This window comes from Kogia breviceps, chromosome 2, assembly GCF_026419965.1.
Source record: "Kogia breviceps isolate mKogBre1 chromosome 2, mKogBre1 haplotype 1, whole genome shotgun sequence".
Taxonomy (NCBI): Eukaryota; Metazoa; Chordata; class Mammalia; order Artiodactyla; family Physeteridae; genus Kogia; species Kogia breviceps.
Genome location: NC_081311.1, coordinates 39,158,444 through 39,181,038, shown reverse-complemented (window position 1 = coordinate 39,181,038; position 22,595 = coordinate 39,158,444). Strand labels below are relative to the sequence as shown.

The window sequence follows — 22,595 nt, the reverse complement described above, 5'->3', positions numbered from 1 at the left end:
AAAAAAAAAAAAAATTCTAGTTGAACATCAAAAGATTACACTAATCACAAAAAACAGACATCTCAGGTTAATTTACATATGGGGAAGATGTCAAGAGTCTGGGCTTATTGAAATCATTCCTTTGATATGTATCTTAACTATCTAGGGCCACTTCCTGTTCTTCTGCATCCTGAATTCCCTTCAGGGTGCACCATGGGGGTAACTGCACCCTGATGGCTGGTGGCTTGATGGCTGGCAGCCTGTGTTTTTCCATCCTGAGCTCCCCTCAGGGTACGAGGTCTGGGCAGCTGCAGTGGCCAATGGCTCTATGGCCACAACATCCTTTGTTTAATAAAATGGCAGGCGACATTTTTCTTGTCCACAGTACTCACCCCGGTGTGACTTCCAACCAGGCACATGTTTTCCCCAAGTGCTTGAGCCTCTAAATTTACCTTCTCCGCTTCTTCTCCAACCCACTCCCATCCCAAACCCAAAACTCCCTTCTCAATCAGTTCAGTCAGGAAACAGACAATCAACGGGGTGAAAGACACAAAGGCTTCTCCCACCTCAGAGGTTGAAATAACCATATGTGGGATGTTAAAATATCTCCCAAGTCCTCATTCACCCAAAAGCTATAACAATAATTGATTTAAAGATGAGGATAGCACTAAAAATACATTAAACGCATACCATCAATTAATGAGATCAGTATTAAGCTTTATATTAAGCTCCAAATCATGCCACTTAAGCCCCAACAGTTTTATTGTATTTATATACATTTTTTTAAACTATAAGCTCTTTGGCACAAATGTTCCTAACTGCTCTTTCACATCGTAGATTGGAACTGGGTTATTCTTCAGCAACAGGATGCTGGCAGGGAGAAGTGGGAACTATTTACAAAATGACCAAGAGGAAATGTCACTCCCCTTGTACTTTCAAACCCATAAAGAACAACTATGAATCAAAGCTGGGCTGAAATCGCATTTCACTTCCAACTGTACTCCTACCCAAGGAAAGGAAGCACATTGTTAAGTTCAAAAGACCCAAACATGACATCAAAAAGCTGCCTGTGAGCACCAAACAAAAGATATTTCATATAATTAACCTAAAAATGCAATTCTCTGCAGTTATGACTCCACCTATATGCCGTTGTGTTCCATCATAGGTATTTCTTTTTTTAAAAAAAATTATTTATTTATTATTGGCTGCGTTGGGTCTTCGTTGCTGCATGGGCTTTCTCTAGTTGCGGCGAGCGGAGGCTACTCTTTGTTGTGATCCAGGGGCTTCTCATTGTGGTGGCTTCTCATTGCAGAGCACAGGCTCTAGGCACTCGGGCTTCAGTAGTTGTGGCACTTGGGTTCAGTAGTTGTGGCTCACGGGCTCTAGAACACAGGCTCAGTAGTTGTGGCACATGGGCTTAGTTGCTCCGTGGCATGTGGGGTCTTCCCAGATCAGGGCACGAACCCATGTCCCCTGCACTGGCAGGCAGATTCTTAACCACTGCACCGCCAGGAAGTCCCTTTCATAGATATTTTTAAAGGATGCAGTCTAAGTGAAATGCCCATTTTTCCTAGCTAATGTGAGGACAAGGAGATGGAAAACCAACATTTTGGCGACTGTCTACCCACCATGGGTACCAAATTTTGATATAATAAGAATTTGAGGGCTTCCCTGGTGGCACAGTAGTTAAGAATCCGCCTGCCAGTGCAGGGGACATGGGTTCGAGCCCTGGTCCAGGAAGATCCCACGTGCCGCAGAGCAACTAAGCCCGTGCACCACAACTACTGAGCCTGTGCTCTAGAGCCCGCGAGCCACAACTACTGAGCCCCCATGCTACAACTACTGAAGCCCGCGCACCTGGAGCCTGTGCTGTGCAACAAGAGAAGCCACTGCAATGAGAAGCCCGTGCACCGCGACGAAGAGTAGCCCCCACTCGCTGCAACTAGAGAAAGCCCGTGAGCAGCAAGACCCAACACACCCCAAAAAATAAAATAAAAATATATATTAAAAAAAGAATTTGAAATTTCAAAATGTCTCTTAATATCCATTCTTCCTTAATAACAGAACCCTCACTTTTTAAAATTGGCCCCTAGAATAAGAAGCAATTCACACACTCTTTTGCAGCTAGGTGTGGCCATGTGGCTATGTTCTAGCCCAGAAGTTCTCCAAGTGGAGTCCCCCCAAGAGGCCTATCTTTTAGGTAATCCATGAGGCCAAAACTATTTTTATAATAATATTAAGATGATATTTGCCTTTTTAATGTTCTTTCTCTGTATCGGGGGAGTTTTTCAGAGGGTACATGACACATTATGCCACAGCAGACTGAATGCAGAAGCTAATTCGAGAATCCAGGTACTTTCTATCAAGCCAGACACTAAAAGAGATTTATAAAAATGTATAGCAGTGGTAGTCTTCTCACTAATAGTTGGAAAATAGTTATTTTCCCCCCAAAAAAGTAATTTATGCTAACCTGTGATAGTTTATTATTTTAAAATAAATTAATATTTTTTAAATTTCTCACTTTAAATTTCTAACAAAATATTTGCATTCGTTTCCTATTGCTGCTATAACAAATTACTACAAATAGGTAGCTTAAAATGACACATATTATAGTTCTGGAGGTCAGAAGTCTAAAAACGGGCCTTCCGGGGCTACAGTGAAGATGTTAGCAGGGCTGAGTTCCTCCTGAAGCAGGGGAGAATGTGTCCCTTGCCTTTTCCAGTTTCTGGAGGCCACGATGGGGAGCAAGGGGGAGGGGCACATGAAGCGGCGCTCGCCGGCCCGCGGCTCACCTCCTGCTGTGCGGCCCGGGGGTGGGGGGGGGGGTGCTGGGGACCCCTGCTTTAAGGTGACAGTCATGGCAGGGACAGACAGGGGCTAACCCCTGTTTGCATAAAGGATCAACAGGTCACATATTTCCCATCCTTGGGGCCAGGGAGACACTGCACCTGTGCAGAAAGGCTCCTCGGGAGTCAAAAAGGAGGGGGCACCACCCCATAATATGTGATGCTAAGGCCGTCCCTTAGGCCTCTGGGCTGGAATCCATCTTGGAAAAAAAAGTTGTGCACGCATGTTGGGGAGGCTAGGGCAGGTCAGGTGGAAAAAGAAACCAGATAATTGGCCAAAGGTAAACAAAGACCCGGAAGAACTGACCTATATAAGTGACTTAACCGCCTATTTACTGCGCGCCTCCTCTTTAGGAAGGACGCCCACACCCTTCCTCTCCGGGTGTGCATCTCTGCCTTGCTTCTGTCTTAACTAAACAAGCTGTTTCTCTGCCTGCTCTCCCACTTGTTGTTGAGCTATGTCTCTAATAATAAACATTTTACCTGGTTTTACAGTTTTTGCCTCCTTGAGAAATGCGTTTTTCAATGGGGGAAAGGGCTAGGAGAATTTTGCTTCTAGCCTCTAGCCCCTGGTGGACTAGCAGCTAGGATTCTGCTTTTCATCCAGGCTACCCAGGTTCAATTCCTGGGCCGGGAACTAAGATCTCCCTTCAAGCCACCTCTCACTGCTGTCTCTCGGGAGATCATTGCCTCCCTCAAAAGGACTCATTTGGGGCTTCCCTGGTGGCGCAGTGGTTGAGAATCCGCCTGCCGATGCAGGAGACACGGGTTCGTGCCCTGGTCCGGGAAGATCCCACATGCCGCGGAGCGGCTAGGCCCGTGAGCCGTGGCCGCTGAGCCTGCGCGTCCAGAGCCTGTGCTCCGCAATGGGAGAGGCCACAACAGTGAGAGGCCCGCATACCGCAAAAAAAAAAAAAAAGGACTCATTTGATTACACTTGAGTCCACTTGGATAATCTAGAATAATCTCCTCACCTCGAGATCCTTAATGATCACACATACAGTCTCTTTTGCCATGTAAAGTGACATATGCATCTGTTCTGCGGATTAGGAATACAGACATCTTTGGGGGCTATTTCTCTGCCTGCCCCCAGAATGCTAGCTATAACTCATACAAGCAAAGCTCTTTGGGTCCCTCAATCATTTTTAAGAGTATAAAGGGTCCTTACACCAAAACATCTGAGAACCAGTTGCTCCAGCATATGAATAGATTAGGTGGGAAAACTAAAACACAGAAAGGCTCAGTGATGAACCAAAGCCGTACAGACTGTGAGCAGACATTCAACTTGAAGCCAGGTGTTCCGGCTACCGATGAACCTAGTGTGGCTCCCTCTATGCCGCACTTCCCACCCCGAACACGCTGACTGAGACAAAGGCAAATAAAAATTATTTTTGTGAGCATGTTTGCAGGCATCAGACCAAGGGCGTGACAACAAGCATTCAGATGTGAACTTGGTGAGCCACGGGGAAGGCGGGTTGGAGAAGAAGGTTTTTAAAACAATCTTACTTTTCAAAACCTTCTTTAGAAGAACACAAATTTATCATGTCATGTGAGAAAGGAGGAAAATGTTACAAATGGCCAAGTGTTCCAGTGCGGAGCCTGAGAGAGGTAACTGTTCTTCATCTAGAGGAGTACGATCAGGACCATAGCTCATGAGACCCAGGGGGCGCGTGAAACAAGGCGCAGCTCTGGATCACAAGACGGGGCCTGGTGACCAAACTCGGATGTATGGTCTCTCGTCTCGACACTGTCTGCCAAGCCCCAGTTTTGACGGCCCAACTGAAAAGGACACCTGAGAGACCACGTTCTTGGGCTGTCCCTCTGCATCATTTTGATACGACCAGAGCCACAATTTTGCAGCAGGAAAGAAACTGCACTCAGGTGAACTGTGTTAAAATCAAGCTAATGACCCAAATCACAACCTTCAAGGGAATACATATTTACAGTTAAAAGAGGAGAACTAGGAGGCTCAAAGGACCAGTTCTTGCTCTACCAAATGAACTGCCTGGCCCAGGCCACAGAACTGCGGGTGGTGGTAATCAGACCCATGCAGTGTGCACTTGTGAATGATGGCTCTCCAGCCAAGAAGGCCGGGCAGGGCCTCCTCAGGAACCACTGGCCTTACCTGGTAAACTTCTCCAGTTCTACTTCATCTCTTTCCCAGCTCTCCAGCTGAAGTTTCTAGAGTGCTCAGCTAACTAAGCCAAACCAGCAGTAGTACCTGAACTGACAGCCAATAACCCAAGCATATGAGGACACAGAGTAAGTAACTACTCATTAGAATTTGTTATCCAAGGGACGAAAAGCCACAGAATTATCTGGTATTTCTATCTTCCAAGTGAAAGTATGGGTCCAACAGAAGGCAGTCCCTCAAAGAAGCTCTAGTCACAGAGCTCAGCATTCCCTGGGAATGTTTTCACTGCCTGCTTTTTCTAGGATTACACTAGTATTACAAAAATCCAACCTATAACCTACAAAGCACAACGATTTTGCAGATTAGAAACATTCCTAACATATCACTGTCATCACAAAATCCTAATCCACACACCCCTGTCAAATCTGTGTAGCCTCTGAAAAGGTATGATTGCCTACAGGTGATGTTTCTGCTGCAGAATGACTAAAAAACTATTAAATCAGCATTCTCAGTTGACATCTATTTTGAAATATTTTTTTTTTCATGTGCCAAAGCACAAGGCAACTTAACATTTTATAGACCAAAAACATCAAGCTGCTTTCTATGTCCATTAAGGGGATATAGAATGTAAGGTCATGGAGTTTACAGAGATGATGCCTCTTATTCACAACAGCAAACATCTATTTTCTCTACTCTCCATCTGCAGGCAGAGATCCACATGATCTAAGATACCGGATAGAAAGAAAAATGACACTTTAACAGAAAACAGACTAGAACTCTGTTCTTATGAGTTATTCTAAAAGTAGTGATTCCAACTTCCAAGAAGTAAATAGTCAATGGATCAACTAGAAAAAGAACCCAGGCCAAAGTGGAAGGATATAGTATGTGATATGGTTACAGATGTGGTTTACCTAGCTTTCAAAGAGATCAGTATTTCATTATTTTCCAGTCCCTTGATGAAATAAAGTAATTTACCATGTAAAGTTTAAAGGATTTAAGAAAATTGATAAAGGGCACATACAGAAAACTGATTATAAAATGTCACTTGGGCACTACTAATTTGGGAATTATGGTGGACTAGATATTCGCAGGGCCCTTCTGCTGTAGTATAATTTGATTCTGGATAAATTATTGTTAAAAAATACTTTCTAACACATTGGTTAGCTCCAGGTAGAGAAACAAATCCCAAGAGGTTATGGTAAGAACAGTGCACTGAAACCTGAGCAAAGAAGAGAGCAGCAGTCACCCTGGAGACAACTACAAATATCAGCAATGAAATGAACAGGGCATCTAGACCTTTAGCTTTCAGCCAGGTGGGGAAAGCCCAACCTGAAACCAGGAATTCCAAAGGGAACAAAAGTGGTCCTGGTCCTGTAGCATCCTCCTGGCTCCTAGTACAAACACAAATTTCAAGAATTAAGATCTCAAGATTCCAAGATATAATTATCAAAAAAGCCAAAAAAATTTTTATCAAATAAGATATAATTATCAAACAAATACATAATTAAAATTCACCATGCACACTAGGAAACAAGCCACAGAAACAGATTTAGACCACCAAAGATTTCAGATACTGCCATTATCGAATACAGAATATGAAATAGCTCAGTTTGGTGCTGTTTAAAGAGATGAAAGATGGAGTAAAAAGAAAATGAGTATGCAAAAAGACACCATCAAAAACATATTCACACAGATTTGCAGCAGAAGAAGAACCTTTAGAAATGAAGAAATATAATCACTGAAATGAATAACTCAGTGGATGGGGCTTCCCCGGTGGCTCAATGGTTGAGAGTCCACCTGCCGATGCAGGGGACACGGGTTCGTGCCCCGGTCCAGGTGGATCCCACATGCCGCGGAGCGGCTGGGCCCGTGAGCCATGGCCGCTGGGCCTGCATGTCCAGAGCCTGTGCTCCGCAACGGGAGAGGCCACAACAGTGAGAGGCCCGCGTACCACAAAAAAAAAAAAAAAAAAAAAAAAAAAAAACCTCAGTGGATGGGTTAAATAAAAGATTCAACATATATAATTCTGAAGACAGAATTACTGGACTGAAAGCTAAATCTTAAGAAATTACCCAAATGAAGCAGAGAAAGACAAGGAAGAAGATATCCAAAATGAATTAAAAGACATGAAGAATAAAGAGAAGTCCTAATATCTATTTAATCAAAACCAGAAGGAGACAATAGAGAAAATGTAGGACAGTATTCAAAGCATTAATAGCTGAGAAATTTTCAGAGCTGATGAATGATATGAACTCACAGATACATAAATCACAACAAATATAAACAGGAAGCTGTACATAGACATGTTGTAGTGAAACTGCAGTAATCCAGCAACAAATAAATAAGCCAAATCATCTCCTAAAGAAAGGCAAATGAAAGATTAACAGATTTAACAGCAAAACTGAAAGCCATAAGACAATGGAATGGTACATTATACACTCAAAATGCTGGGAGAAAAATAACTGTCAGCTAAGAACTCTGAGAGTGAAATAAAGACATTCTAACATAAATCAAAACTTTGAGAAATTACCACCAAAATATTTTAAGGAAAGAAAATTCTAAAGAAGGCAAATCTCACCAGAGAAAAGGCAAAGGATAGAAGAAGGGAAGAGAAGCAAGATATAGTAAACACAGAGATAAAGTGAAACAAATACTATCTCTAATAACAATTGTCTAATTTGTATGGTGAAACACAACAGAACTGACTGAGAAGAACATGTAAGTACAGAAGAACACAGTCTTCATTAGGTGTCCTATGAGTTTTATATTATTCTGGAAGGAGATAAGAGGACCTTAACTACAGATTGACTTTAAAACTATTAAGTGTACACAGTGTACTTTCAGGGTAATCATTAGAAGAACAGAAACAAAATGCATAATTTCCAAATGAGCGGAGAAAAAATACTGAATGAGAACACAAATCAAGAAAAACTTCAATCAAAAAAAATGAAGGTTAGCAATGAAATTGCAACATAGTTAAAAGAGGGACTGTTAGACTACATTTCAAAAACCAAAACCAAAAAACCAGAAACAAACAAAACTGCACTAGCCATGCAAGAAAAGACTGAAAAGTTTCTCTACATTAAAGTCATAAACTGTGTTCTCCAAAGGACGCTTAAAAAAAAAAAGATGCTCAATCTCACCATTAATTAGGAAAATATAAATTAAGACCACATGATATAGTATTTTATACTCACTAGAAAGGCAACAAAATATCACATGTTGGAAGGAAATGGAGCAACAGATAAACTATGATAGATTTTCAGAATAGAATTTTATTTAACAATAAAAATTAATTTAGTACCATTAATGTAACAAGTGAATCTTAATTCAACTGAGTGAAAAAAATGAAAGCTGCAGAACATTACATGAATATTACAGAATATTAATATTAATATTACAGAATATTACATGCAATATACCATTCTTACTAAAAACTAGTAAAACTAGGCAATATATTATTTGGATATATACATGGGCATAGTAATTATGTTCCAGAATGGAAATCAACTATTAACATTAAGAACACTGTTTAATTCAGCTGAATTTTACTTCTGGTAGCAAGACTTTCTCAATGAAGAAGTTTCCAGGTTTATGTTCTAGGACAAGCTCTTAATCTCACCTGATTGATTCTCTGAGAAGCACTGGCCTAGACTCTTCAATTCCAGAGAAGGGGAAGACCTAGTAATTGTAATCTTCCCAGATAAGGAGTCTCAATCAAAAGCAATTCCAGAGTAAAGGAAATGACTCCCCCAAGCCTCCCTGGAGCCTTCCTCCCTGGTTTATGTAACTTCAGATCTGGCAGGGCCCTTTTCTGTCATTTCCAGTGACTCCGGCAGACTGTTTCCTGTGCCCTTTGTTTTATGCATTTCTCCCACCCTGGCCTATGTTGCCTTCCTCCTCCAATGACGAAACTGGCCTCTTCAATCCTTTCTCCTTCCTTCCCCAAACGACATTGGCCTTTCCTTGGCTGATTTTGACCTGGAGCAAGCTGAAGACCTCAAAGATCCCTCCAACCTTTAGAGCCTCACACACAATCTCAGAACAAAGCAGGAGAGATCCTGAGGAACTTCAGATCCATAAGATGTTTGAGAATGAATGAAACACTGAGTTTGACTTACGTGTTCTTTTATACACTCTCTGCTATCTCCTACTTCACTGTTCTTGAAATCCAGAAAATCCACAACTCCTTCAGTCACTGCAGCTTTGCCTGGAATAATAAAAGCAGGAAATTAGAAAGGAGGCAACCAGAAGGAACCGAGGGTCCAAGCGGAAAGAAACTCTCTTGTATAATCAATCTTGACATTTAAAAGGAAAAAAAGCCACCTGAATTAAGGAAAGTCTCTACCTTGGTCTAAGCCAATTTTCTTCTTTAACTAAAACTATTAATAGTAATTTAATGTTTGTAGAAGAAATCATCATTATTTACAAAGAGATTTCACATGCATTTGAGCTGTAAGATATTGAGACTAGGCAAGTATCTTAAAATGCAGCAGCCAAATTTCCCAAAGGTTAGGGAACTTTCCAATGATCATTCAGCCAGCAAGCATCAGAGGAGGAATCCGAACCACTTCTATGACTCCTTATTCCAAACTCTTCCACGGCACCAAATGATATAATGGTTTCAATTTGAAAAGCAGTATTGCTATTTCTTCTTCTACTAGATATAGTGTCCTAACCAACAGATATAGAAGCGGCTTTGCCTGCTGAATGACGAAGACACTGCCATAAGATTAAACGTTTATTTACCAGAGACAACACAAAGGGTAGAAAATCAATACCAAGATAGTTAAGAAACACATGTATCTTTTCCACATACCCTCCTTTTCTCTTTAAGTCATAGTTATAGTTGCTGGGCTTTATTTCTCTCTCTCTCTCTCTCTCTCTCTCTCTCTTTTGGAAATAATTTCAAGTTTAGAGAAAAGTTGTAGAATAATAATAGTACAAAGGCTGCCATGTACTCTTTACCCGTGTTCACCTGCTATTAACATTTAACGTACATACTTAATCATTCACTCTCTCTCTACAGACACACACATTCACTCAACATTTGTTTTTTAAGCTTTTTTTTTTTTTGGCCGCGTGGCATGTGCTATCCTAGGTCCCTGACCAGGGATCGAACCCGTGCCCCCTGCCGTGGAAGGTTGGAGTCTTAACCACTGGACTGCCAGGGAAGTCCCTCACTCAACATTTTTTTGTTTCTGAGCCACGTGGCGATAAGTCCCATACATCATGGCTCTAAAAACTTCAGAAGTTATTTCTTAAGAATAGGGATATTCTTACAAAACCATAATGTTGTTACTGATCTCAGTAAATTTAATATCGATAACAATACTTTAATTGACCACCATATTCAATTAACCCAATTATGCGTTTTATAGCATTTCTTTTTCCTCCAATTCAGGATCCAGTCCAGGGTAAGGTATTATATTTAGCTGCCATTAATCTGAGACACACAGCTCTTTTTTATCTTTTATGACACTGACACTTTAGAAGAATATAGTCCTCCCCTTTTTTTATATTAATAAAACATTACCATTTTCACTTGTCTGACATTTCCTCATGATTCAATTCAGCCTATGCATTATCAGCCAGAAAACTACAGAGTTTTCTTCTCCTGATGTCATAGCTGAAGGCATGTGAAGTCTATGTGCCCCTCCCTGGCGATATAAATTTTGATCACCCAGCCAAGGTGCTGTCCAATTTCTCCCAAGAAAAATTATTATTTTTTCCCTTACATCTAATAAGTAATCTGTGGGGAGACACTTTAAGACCATGCAAATATCTTGTCCCTCATCAAAATGTCCCCCTAGATTTAGCATCCACTGGTGACCCTTGCCTGATCTGAACTTTACTACCACGGCTACAACAGGCTAATTGTTCCAACTCCAGCATTCCCTCCACATTACCATCCAGGACTCAGCAGTCTACACTATTTGTTCATCTATTTGTCAATTTATGATCAGTAAGGATATGTGAAGTCCTACTTTTTCAACAATTTATAATGTATTGCTGTACTTAATAATTTTGGTGCTCAAACTGTCTCAGATTTAGCCAGTGGGCGACCCTTTAAACTGGCTCCTTTACCTTTGTGACATGCCCCCATCACTGTTTTTATTTTTCTACTTTTATTTCCTTACTTTCTGACATTAAAAAAAAAAAGTTCTAGGCTCATCTTGTACTTACTCTGTCTCTGCCCTAGTTGCAGACATTTCTCTAAAGGCCCTGGGTCCTTTCAGTGGAGAATGATGTTATAGAGACCAAGATCTAGTATAGCACTGTTTGAAAGGCATTGTCTATTTCCACGGATTACTTTTCATTTTGAATGAGTCACATTTTCCTGCTTCTTTGCGTGTTTTTCTGTTATAAGGTTGACAGCTGGAAGGTGTTCAGTTTGGTTCTGATGGCAACTAAATTACTGGCAGATCCTCTCAATTCCGTCAGGCCTGGTTTTATAATTGGTTAAGACAGGTCTATCTGAGATATGTCCTTGGTCCTAATGCATGACCCTTAATCATAAGGCATGGTCTTTCCGGTGTCTCGGAATGGTTAAGGTGCTCAGCAAGGTCTCTCCACCCTGGCTAGCCCAGAACTCCCCATTTCTCTCCATACTGCATGAACCTTGCTATGGCCATTCTCCTCCCCGCCTGGGAACAGCTGCTCTCTGCTAGGTCTCACCCTGTATGGATGCACATCTCAGCTTCTGGGTTCCCCTCTCATAGTTCCCTCCTCCCCAGCAGCCTGCCTTACAAATTCCAGCCTCTTCAGCAGCCCTGAACTCTGGAGACCCACCATGCTGTAACAGGCTCCCCCTCCTGGTACCCCAGAAAGGGAATGCAGGCAACAGGAAATATGCTCCAGCAGAAAACTAGGGCAAATGTGGGTCTCACCTCATGTGACTCTCTTCTCTCAAGGGTCAACGTCCTGGCTGCCTGTTTTCCCGTGGCTGACCGTAACTGGCTCGTGTACTGTCCAGTTTTCTAGTTTACTGAAGGAGGGCAAGTTCAGTACCAGTTACCTCTCTATTTCGCTTGGTGCCTTCAACATTAAGTGACGCTTGTGGGACACAGAGCTGCTCTATTGGGAAGAGTTAAGAATCAAACACTTGCAGCATGTAACAAACGCTCTTTATTTAAACATTTCAAAGAAACTCTCTAACAATCTGTTTCTTAGAAACATTATGTGTTTACTTCCATTGCAGCACTGCGGCAAGAAAAACGCTCTCTAGCAGTCAGGCAATTCTAAATAAAATGACAAGAAAGTGTCTCTATTCCTTCCGGAAAGCTGATACTCACTTCAGATAGCCAGCTGGCTATCACTCTGACATATATTTCCCTTTATTTCCATAACTCTTCCTCCAAATGGCAAAATAAAACACTATAGTCTGGCCAAAGAATCCAAAATTAGTTGCTATTCTTTATTTTTCTTGTTTATGTGCATGTACTTAGGGATGAGGAGAAGACTCCTTTTCATATAAATCATTTTCTGGCATATTTCCTTTTCCACTTCTAACCACTGGTGAGAAAATAATCAGAAAAAAAAATAGTCCAAAAGAAAACCTGCAACCCCAGATACGAAGTTAATCAAAAGGAAACTGGCAAACAAGAGCAGTATTTTCTTCTCACATGCCGTGAGAAAAGAGGAGTTTGCCATCACAGGAAAATGGAGATTAGGCCTTTCCCTGCACAAGCCAGCGGATCTGAGCCACGGGCGCGCGCACACATGCAGCTTTCCACACGGCGCGCCAGGAAGAGTGGGGGGTGACCCCTTTCTACTTCTTGAGCAGATTTTCTCCATATTGGACAGGCACACTGCAGCCCATCTAATTCATTTTCTCGAAAGGAATCGGTGCATGGAAGTTGTACCTCTCTTCGGTCTTACTTCAGGCCCCCTAGAACTTAAAGGCGAGTGTCTGATGTAAACGCAGTGTTTATCTGTCCATTTGCCTGCCTCACCGTGCAGGCACTCCCCGTCCTCGAGGGACTCTTACATCAGTCTTCTCAGGTCTCAGCGTCTCCGTGTGGACCCTGTTGAACTCTGTTTCCTCAAGTCAGCATGTGTCCTGCACTCTCATCAAGTATGAATTCTCCGGTGGTTCCCCTTTCTCAGGAATGTAGTCAGAGCCCCTGGGCTTCACAAAGGAAGACCTCTGCGATCTGCTCCCTGCTCAGCTTTCCCTTTCATCCCCCCCCCCCAACACGCTATGTCCCGTGAATGAAAACCCTGGAGCCGTTTCCCCTTCATGAAAGACCCCTTCCTCCCTTTCTTCTCTTGACTAAATCACTGAGGCTTGACAACCTCTGGGAAATATGTCATAATCACCATTCAGAGCTGGGTTAGTGCCTCAGCCTTAGTATCCTCACTGCACCTGTGCTAACCTTTACAATGATAACAATGTTTACTGAGCGCTTAACATGTGCTACGCACTAGGGGTACTTAGCACGCACTATCTCATTGAGTGCTCACACCAACTCTGTATGGTAGGAGCTGTTAACAGTCTACCCTGCAGATAAGCAAGGGGACAGAGAGGGTCAACAGCCTCCTGGCGTGCCACACAGCCAGTGAGGGGTGGAGCCAAAGCGCTTAAGGGCTTTCTATAAACAGTACTTAACGTATTTAACTGAAAAACTGACAGTATAACTGGTGCTTCCAGGGAAAGGCCCAGAATGGCAACAGGTGATGACCCTGTGATAGCATCAATAGGGTAAGAGTAAGATGTGAGAAACTCATCAGAATTCTTTAGAAGAGGATGCCATAAAGACACTCATAAACTAACATCAACTGTGACACTCATGAAAGAACAAACTATTTCATCAAGACAGGGGACCAGCAATTTCAAGAATCCAGGAATATACACATGGCTCAAGCGAAAAGTATTTAAAGGTAGTGGGGGAAATGGAAAAGGATGTTCTTACTAGAAACAAACAGAAATTGGAATTCCCTGGTGGTCCAGTGGTTAGGACTCTGCGCTTCCACTGCAGGAGCAAGGATTTGATCCCTGGTCAGGCAACTAAGATCCTGCATGCTGTGGGGTGCAGCCAACAAAAAAAAGAGAGAAACAAACAAACAAAAAAATGTATCAGACCGAAGATTAAAAGGACTTCTCAGAGGGAAGAATCTGGAATATTTGTATAATTAAATCAATTCTATTCTCAAGAAGCTCGTATACTGCACAACCAGTAGGATCGGTGCTCCATGTTAGCTCGCACACAAGTTGAGTAAGTGAGGACTGGGGAACGGGCAAAATCCTGTCGTAGCCCATCTGGACCCTGCATGTCACTGGTCCAGTATGTTCTTTCCTGGCCCCAGACTGTGGATTTGGGGACCTAACGAAGGAGGCATGAACAGGACTCCCGTGACCAGCTGCCTCCCAAATGGCACAGTGTAAAGCAGACAGTACGAGTGTTTCAGTACCATGCATCGCCTCACACAGGGGGAGGCGTCTTCACATCGCAGACCCTGACTGTGAAGGAGGATGTACAACTTCAGGTCATAATTAGTATCAGCCAGGGTCAGAGTGACCAATGCTGGGCTCTACACTTCTAGGGGAAACTGAAAACAAAACAAAACAGAAAAGGACCAAAAGTAGATGAAACCCACAGGAAAGAGAAAACAAGGAAGACTCCACCATTTAACATCATTTTAAGCACTACCCTGCTGAGAGCCTGGACAGCATTTTTCCATTCCCACCAAAGACAGCATAGAGAAAATAGTTTTAACCTGAAGTATGAAAAGTTTAGCTTCAAAGTGAAGACTTTCCTAAAGCCAGAATTTTTAGCAAAGGAATATGTAGTTTGTATACCCATGACATGCTTGCTATGATAATTACCAATGTTTGGAGCTCTCATATTTGTATTCAAGTAGTATTGGAATTATGATTCTGACTCAGAGAAGTTGCAATAATAACAGGTAACACAACTGTCTACCGAGTGCTTTACTATAGGCTAAAGGTCGCTCAGGGAGACCTGAGACAGAAGATCAGCTCTGCTTGTGCTGTGGGCTTCACACAGTCTTGCCTGATTCAAAATCCAACCTCTTAACTACAAGGATAAGACGAATATACATGAAACTTACTATTTGTAAAATGGGATAATACCTGCTTCATGAGGCTCTTGGAAAGACTCAGTAAGTTAATCATAAAATATTTAGCCTGTGCCTACCCCATAGTAAGCACTTAATAAATGTTAGCTATTATGATTGACAAATAATTTTAACCTTGCCTGGGTCAACCTCTTCTAGTTATTCAGTCTCTGATCCTATTAAAGTCAAGATAGAGAGTTTATGTCAATGAGGCAAATACAACTTCAAGATGAAAAAGAACTGGTCATGCCTTCAACCATTTCACCCATGCATATCCATCCACTCCTTCAACAGAGTTTCACGGTGAGCCCACCATGTGTAGAGCACTGGGGCAGGGCCTGTGCAGAATATGAAGACAAAAATGACATGGCCCATAGCTATGCTCAAAGAACTCTGTCATCTTATTATTAACCACAAACACTGCAGAATACTCACTACGTGCCAGGAACTGTTCTAAGCACCCTAAGTGCCGTGTGTGTGTGTGTGTGTGTGTGTGTGTGTGTGTGTATACTCTTTTAATCCTCACAACAACCCTTTAAATTAAATACTATTTATTATCCCCAATTTATGGATGAGAAACTAAGGCACAGAGATAAGTAACTTGCTCCAGCTTTCACAGCTCATAATTGACAGAGCTGGGATTCAATTCCAGGCTGTCCAATTTCAGAGTCTTGGGCTCTTAACCACTGGATATATTGCCTCCTCCGAGACTTGACCAGTAAGAACTAGAGCAAGAACAGACTATGGTAAGGGCCCAGCAGGAACATAAATAAAGTGCAGTGCTCATGAGTGAGCTGTGCTATCTTTACACCTAACACAGAGTACGAGTCCTTTAACTACAGAATGATGTGTTCAAGCACGTGATACCAACCCAGACCGAAAGCCATCCATAAAGCACTGGTGTCTGCCACTCTGAAGGGCCCTCTTCTCAGTGATTTAACACACGCTAAAGGGAAAGAGAAGCGCTCAGAATCTGGGCTTAGAAGCCAGACACGCCTGGGTTTCAATCCCAAGTCCTCCAATACAGCCTTGAACAAATTACTTGATCTTTCTCTGTGCTTCAGTGTCTTCCCTAAGGAGTAAATGAGATAATTTATACAAGGAACTTCACTCTAGTACTTGGCACTAAGGACTATATATGTAAAATAATATTAATTAATTAATTGCTGGTTTGCTTCAAGACTCAGTCCTAAGCCATATGGAAAAACCCCAAGTAGACAATACCAAGTTAACAGACCAAGAAGAATGCAATCTGTAGTATCTAAAATATACTGTGGATTCATTATGAATAAATATGAACTACTGTAACTTAAAAATATTATAAGCCTGTGTTTTTAAGTGCTAGGGAATAAAAAAACCTTCCATTTTAAGAGATAAGAGAGGCTGCTGTATACTAAGGGCCGACTCTGTTCTTGGTCGCGTAACAGTCACTTCACAGATGTTACTGAGTCTTCAGAACCACTCAGCGGCTCGTCAAATGACCCGGATTTTACAGGTGAGGATTCTGAGCCTCTCAGAGGTGAAGTGATTGGGCTCCACAAGAGGCAGCAGAGACTGTTGCTAAAAATTAGAAGACTCTCCCGTGAGGCAAGAAGGAACGTAATCTCGGGATCAGGCAGTCACTCCACAGAGCATTTCTTTGGCACCCGCCCGAATTTCACTGGGCAACATTCCATGTAATCTAACTCTCATCCTCAAGGTGTGTTCTGTGCTTTAAAGAAGCCCAAATCACTGAAACGTTAGGATATGTCACCCATCAAAGTGACATACTACTACAGATCTCATTCTATCACCCAATTTAGTCATAATGGCCTTGGGAACATTATCAGAGAGGCATGATTTAGAAACTGCTATGGCTCTCCAAAAGTGACTAAATTTCCAGAAGAACAAATTGGGTTCTAGAGCTGGGACACTGTGAAAATGAACATCGACAGCACAGCACAAAGTACGTGTCTGGGTGAGCCTAAAGAAGGAAGAAGTATATTGAAATATCCTTTTCTCATTTTGTTTACAGCAGAGGATCCTTATCACACATAGTCAAATACCAGTGACTCCCGAACTTCCTTATTTGTGGTTTTCTGTGTCAACTCGCCCCCAAGAAAAAAAAGAAAGCAATAAGAAAGTTCACTGTATAAATTCTAAGACTTGAGTCTGCTTCTAATACTTCCAGAATATGAACTCCATCCTTGACAGCAGAGTCCACGTTTTGATCACCACTGTATCTTCAGCACAATACACGGATGGGTATACCATAGGCCTTCAATAAATATGGGTGATGTTCACGCCCAGAACAATACAAAAATGTAGTGGGAGGAATTACCTGGCAGTCCAGGGGTTAGGACTCCACGCTTTCACTGCCAAGGGCGCAGATTCAATCTCTGGTCGGGGAACAAAGATCCCACAAACCAAGCCGCAGCCAAAAAAAAAAAAATGTAGGGGAGAAAAGGTGAGAAGGGCTGCCCAAGGAAAGATCACTTAGCCCATTCAAACAGGACTCAGCACCAAAATGCTGCTTGCAACTGAATAATTTTAAGAAATGTAGGATTTTAGGAGTTCAGATTTTCTGATTTTTTTTTTTTTTTTGGAAGGAACACATATTAAACTTTGGGGCAAAAAAAATGCCTCCCAGCCCCTCTTAACTATTCAAAATACTTGCCAATATTTTGAAATACTTACTGGCCTAAAATATGCCTTCTAATCTGCTATTTCAGAAATAGGAATCATATATGTGAAAAATTTACTGCTAGCATTGTGCTAGATATAGCCAACACAAAGAAGAACAAGACTGGGCCAACTAGAGTTTAATAGAGACACAGACTGTAAACAAATAATTACGATACCACACAATTAGAGCTTCTGGCAAAGCGAGTTGAATGCAGAAGGGTGCAGAGGAGGGCAAGACTAAGCCTGCTGGGCGTTTCAATCCCACATGTGAGGAAGGATCTTTCTTTTCCCAAAGTCCTTTGCAATTTCCTTGTCCAATCCTCATTATTTTCTTTAAAGCAATAAAGCAGCACAATCCATCTATGTACTAAGTACTTTAAATAGTCATCATGCTCCTCAAACATCATCACACCCCCACGAAAAACTGCACATTGCTTTAATGTACGCTAGTTAAAGAAGAAGTTTCTCAATTAGTGATCAGCCACACCATGATACTGGTTGCTAAATACATACACAGCTTAAGTGTTTAAATAAGCTGTATCAGGATTTTCTGGCCCTAATGTTTCCTCCAAAATCCCTGGCCTTCTTATAGCCAATTAAAACTGTATGTAATTTTCTGTCCAAAAACCTTAAAGATATAAGCCAAATGAACTGTTTATCTAAAATCATCACACCATCATTGGCAGTTCATTTTATTAAATTATTTACATGCTACCCATCTGCAGGAAAGATTTGAGGCAACGTTTGATAAAAGACACATATGCACGTGGAAGACACAAATATAAAGTCATGAAATGAAAAAAGCTGATTTTCCAACCACAAGATAATGCTGTTGGTGTACTTGAACAGTAAAATTCCTACATTTCTAATACGCAGAGCAAAACGGGAAAGGAGGCAGGCCACATAACTGATTAAAGGAAGAATAGAAAAAGGCCTTTCCCCCTAGGTACTGAGAAACAGAATCATCTTTTTTTTTTTCCTTTTCCATTATGATTTATTATAGGATACTGAATATAGTCCCCTGTGCTATAGAATAGGACCTTGTTGTTTATCCATTCTATATATAATAGTTTACATCTGCTCACCCCAAACTTCCAATCCCTCCCTCCCCTAGCCCCCACCCCCCCAGGAGCATCTTTTTTAAACAATGGCTTATATAATACATGCAGCAGCATGTATTATATAAGTCATGTGGTTTCTTATTTTTTACTATGAGTATAATATTAAAGTGTACCTCAGAGAAGGTACTCAGGGAGGCACTGACAATATAGAAATAAACACCCTTTCCTTCTATCAAGTTTAAAAGTCCTAAATAAGATGACTGAAAACACACTGGGCAGGAAGGTGTCACAGAGAAGTTAGTCCCCAAAACAATACCTTCCAGGAAAAACCAATCCAAATTTTTTTTTCTAATACATCAGCACTAAAAAAAAGACAAAAAGGGAAAAAAAAAAAAAAGACAAAAAAAAAAAACCTACGCTAATGAGGAAATGAGGATAAAGTGAAATGACTACTTTCCCCCATACAAGAAAGCATTTGGCATCATGTATCAAGACCCTTAAAAGTGTTCATACCATCTGACCCAGTTCCAGTTTGAACCTATCTTAAGGAAATAATTAGAAATGAGGATAAAATTTTATACATCAATGTTTATCATGTTTTCGCTACTAAAATTCAAAATTACCTAATTGATCAACAACAGGGAAATGGTTTAAGAAACTGTGAAATAGCCACATCACAGAATAGTATGCAGCCATTATGCTTAAGATATAATATTAAATGAGGAAAGCAGGACACAAAAATATCCTTCTAAGTATAATATAATATAAAAAAATGTATATACAGGAAAGGAATAGGCTAAATATACCAAGTAAGCTGACAGAATAATGTTTTCATGCCTTTCTTATTTACCTTTATAACCACAGCAACTAGAACAGGTCAGGGGAGGCATGCAGACATTGCTGAATGAATCATTTTCACCATTAAAAACAACAAATGGGGCTTCCCTGGTGGCGCAGTGGTTGAGGGTCCGCCTGCCGATGCACGGAATGCGGGTTCGTGCCCCGGTCCGGGAGGATCCCATATGCCACGGAGCGGCTGGGCCCCTGAGCCATGGCCGCTGAGCCTGCGCGTCTGGAGCCTGTGCTCCGGGAGAGGCCACAACAGTGAGAGGCCCGCGTACCGCAAAAAAAAAAAAAAAAAAAAAAAAAAAAAAAAATGTCATTTTTTAAAATGTCCAGTCTTTTTTATTTGTGCCCTGGATATTCATAAGAAACAGGTCAAACATCTATCTGTTAAGAAGAGGTGCCTGGGGCTTCCCTGGTGGCGCAGTGGTTAAGAATCTGCCTGCCAATGCAGGGGACACGGGTTCGAGCCCTGGTCTGGGAAGATCCCACATGCCGCGGAGCAACTAAGCCCGTGAGCCACAACTACTGAGCCTGCGCGTCTGGAGCCTGTGCTCCACAAAGGGAGAGGCCGTGACAGTGAGAGGCCCGCGCACCGCGATGAAGAGCAGCCCCCGCTCGCCGCAACTGGAGAAAGCCCTGGCACAGAAACGAAGACCCAACACAGCCAAAAGTAAATAAATAAATTAAAAAAAAAAAAAATCTGAAGGAGAGCCTTGCTGGGTAGAGTATGAAAAAAAAAAAAAAAAGAAGAGGTGCCTGTTTGTAGCACCACAGTGAAAACATCACTCCTGGAGAGGGAGAGGTTTTGTCCCATCTGTCGGCAAAAAGACCACTTGGCAGGAATGATATTCATGCTCCTTTCCATCCCTTTACCAGCGTTGAGTGTGACTGAAGAGTTAAGTTCTTGGGAATTTGTATGAGTGTCCTTGTTATCTTTAATCTAGACTCTTGATGTTCAGCAAAAACTGACTTTCTAAGGTTCACTCCATCTACAAAATTAGAGTCTATGCTTTAAGTATTCTCAGCAGACAGAAAATAGAGAGGTTGCTGATCATACCAGTATCATTTATCTTATTCACCCACTTTTGTGACAGGAACCAAATCAGGGTAGAATTATTAAAGAAAGGAAGAGGCATCTAAATGTTTAGTTTCTCATCTAAAATTGCCTTGTGGGTAATGTGTTCCACTTTGTTTTACTGGCACCTTGGAAGGAGAAAAAAAGTTTTAATTAAAGGTTTATTTTTCAAGAATAGTTTTCTTCTAATTCATTTTCCAGATGGATCTCCTTTGACAGAAACAGGACAAATTCTTTGCTCCTCCTGCTAAACTCAGAAAAGTTTGACTCTTTAATCCCCTGGGTCAAAACCCATTGTTGGCCCACTTCCTTTTACACAGGAGCCACAGGAGGATGTGATGGAGCTTCGAATGGTGAAGGTGAGGGCTGCAGGGCCGGAGGAAGGGAGCCTGGTTCCATGATGTGCCTCAGAGGGGGCTGGACCCCACTCAACCGCCCAGAGGTCTGGTTTTGTTTGAGGTGCATCACCAACGCTCTCACGTCAAAACAAAACAAAAAAAAAAAGACGCACTGTTCAGAGTTATCATTACTCGCACTTCTGTGGATTCTCCACGTGTACCACTGGCCACATCTTCACAAGATGAGCGTTCTCCTACTCAAGGGTCTATAGCGGCTTTTTTATCAGAAGCCTAAACAATTTTTACTGAAAATACTTCTTTTCTATACTCTCTGTCTATGTTGCTGGTCTCCCAAGTTTGGGGCCCTACAACGGAGTTTAAGAAATCAAAATCTTGGGCTTCCCTGGTGGCGCAGTGGTTGAGAATCCGCCTGCCGATGCAGGAGACACGGGTTCGTGCCCCGGTCCGGGAAGATCCCACATGCCGCGGAGCAACTAAGCCCGTGAGCCATGGCCGCTGGGCCTGTGTGTCCGGAGCCTGCGCTCCGCAACGGGAGAGGCCACAACAGTGAGAGGCCCGCATACCGCAAAAAAAAAAAAAAAAAAAAAAAAAAGAAATCAAAATCTTAACTCAGAGTTACCTCCCCAGACTTAAAAAGTTGCTTATGTAAAAAAAAAAAAAAAAAAAAAGTTGCTTATGTGTCCCCGCCGCAACAGAGTCCCAGCAGCCCGAGGAAGTGGCAGTGCCTCTGCAAGCATCAGCTCCCACCTCACTGCCCCTCTGGCTTTCCTGATACCTCAGGATCCCCAGGTCCTGAGGGACACCAGCAGGAATCATCCCTGGCTCACAGGCCCCTCTGCTCTCCAGACCTCCTCCCGCCAGCGTGGGAGAGCAGAGAGCTGCCAGACGTGGCAGCCAGGCACCCTTCCTCTGCAGAGTGTACTACCAGCCTGTCTCCCCTGTTCCTTCCAAGAGGAACTGGGTTGGAAATACTGTATGCCCATTCTTCTATTAATAAAACTTTGGGAGGAGGAGTAATATATACTCACCGAAGGGAAATTAGAAGAGAGGGGACAAGGCACTAACATTATTATGTATTTCTCGCCAACCTTTGTCATTTGAGATTTCAACGAAAGCAGAATCCTAGATTATGAAGATCGCCAACCTAGACAGACACCGCTCAGTATTATGTGAACTTAGGCCTCACTTTACAGTGTCCCCAGAAGAGTGAGCAGACCCCACGTGGGTGGAGAAGATTCTGTATTTCTCTGAGAGCCTAGTCCACAGTGTATACTCAAAGCTCTTAGCTCTAAACTCTAGCTAGAATGAACGTCCTCCGAACAAAAGAGGATATAAGAATATCCATCTTCGCCTAAATAGTTTTTTAAAATCCTCATGCGAAAAAAAAAAAAAAAAATCTATAGCTAACTAAATTTAGTAAATTCAGGGTTAACCCAAACCCAAAAGATGTCTTTAAGGCAAGACACCTGGAGCCTCAGTGTACTAACTGTGAGATGCAAGTGGGGACGTAGGGGCTGCGGGACACGCTGACCTGTCTCCTTTCACAAACCT

The 22,595-nt window shown here is 42.1% G+C and overlaps 1 protein-coding gene across 13 annotated transcripts in view; it reads right to left on the bottom strand.

Moving 5' to 3' along the window:
* Positions 1 to 22,595, bottom strand: part of SGMS1 (sphingomyelin synthase 1) — a 305,701-nt gene that overhangs the window by 202,971 nt on the left and 80,135 nt on the right. For all 13 annotated transcript variants that reach the window (XM_067025115.1, XM_059054011.2, XM_067025107.1 and 10 more), the window contains exon 3: positions 9,081 to 9,169. The gene's annotated coding sequence lies outside the window, so the exon portion shown is untranslated. The remainder of the gene's footprint in view (positions 1 to 9,080; positions 9,170 to 22,595) is intronic.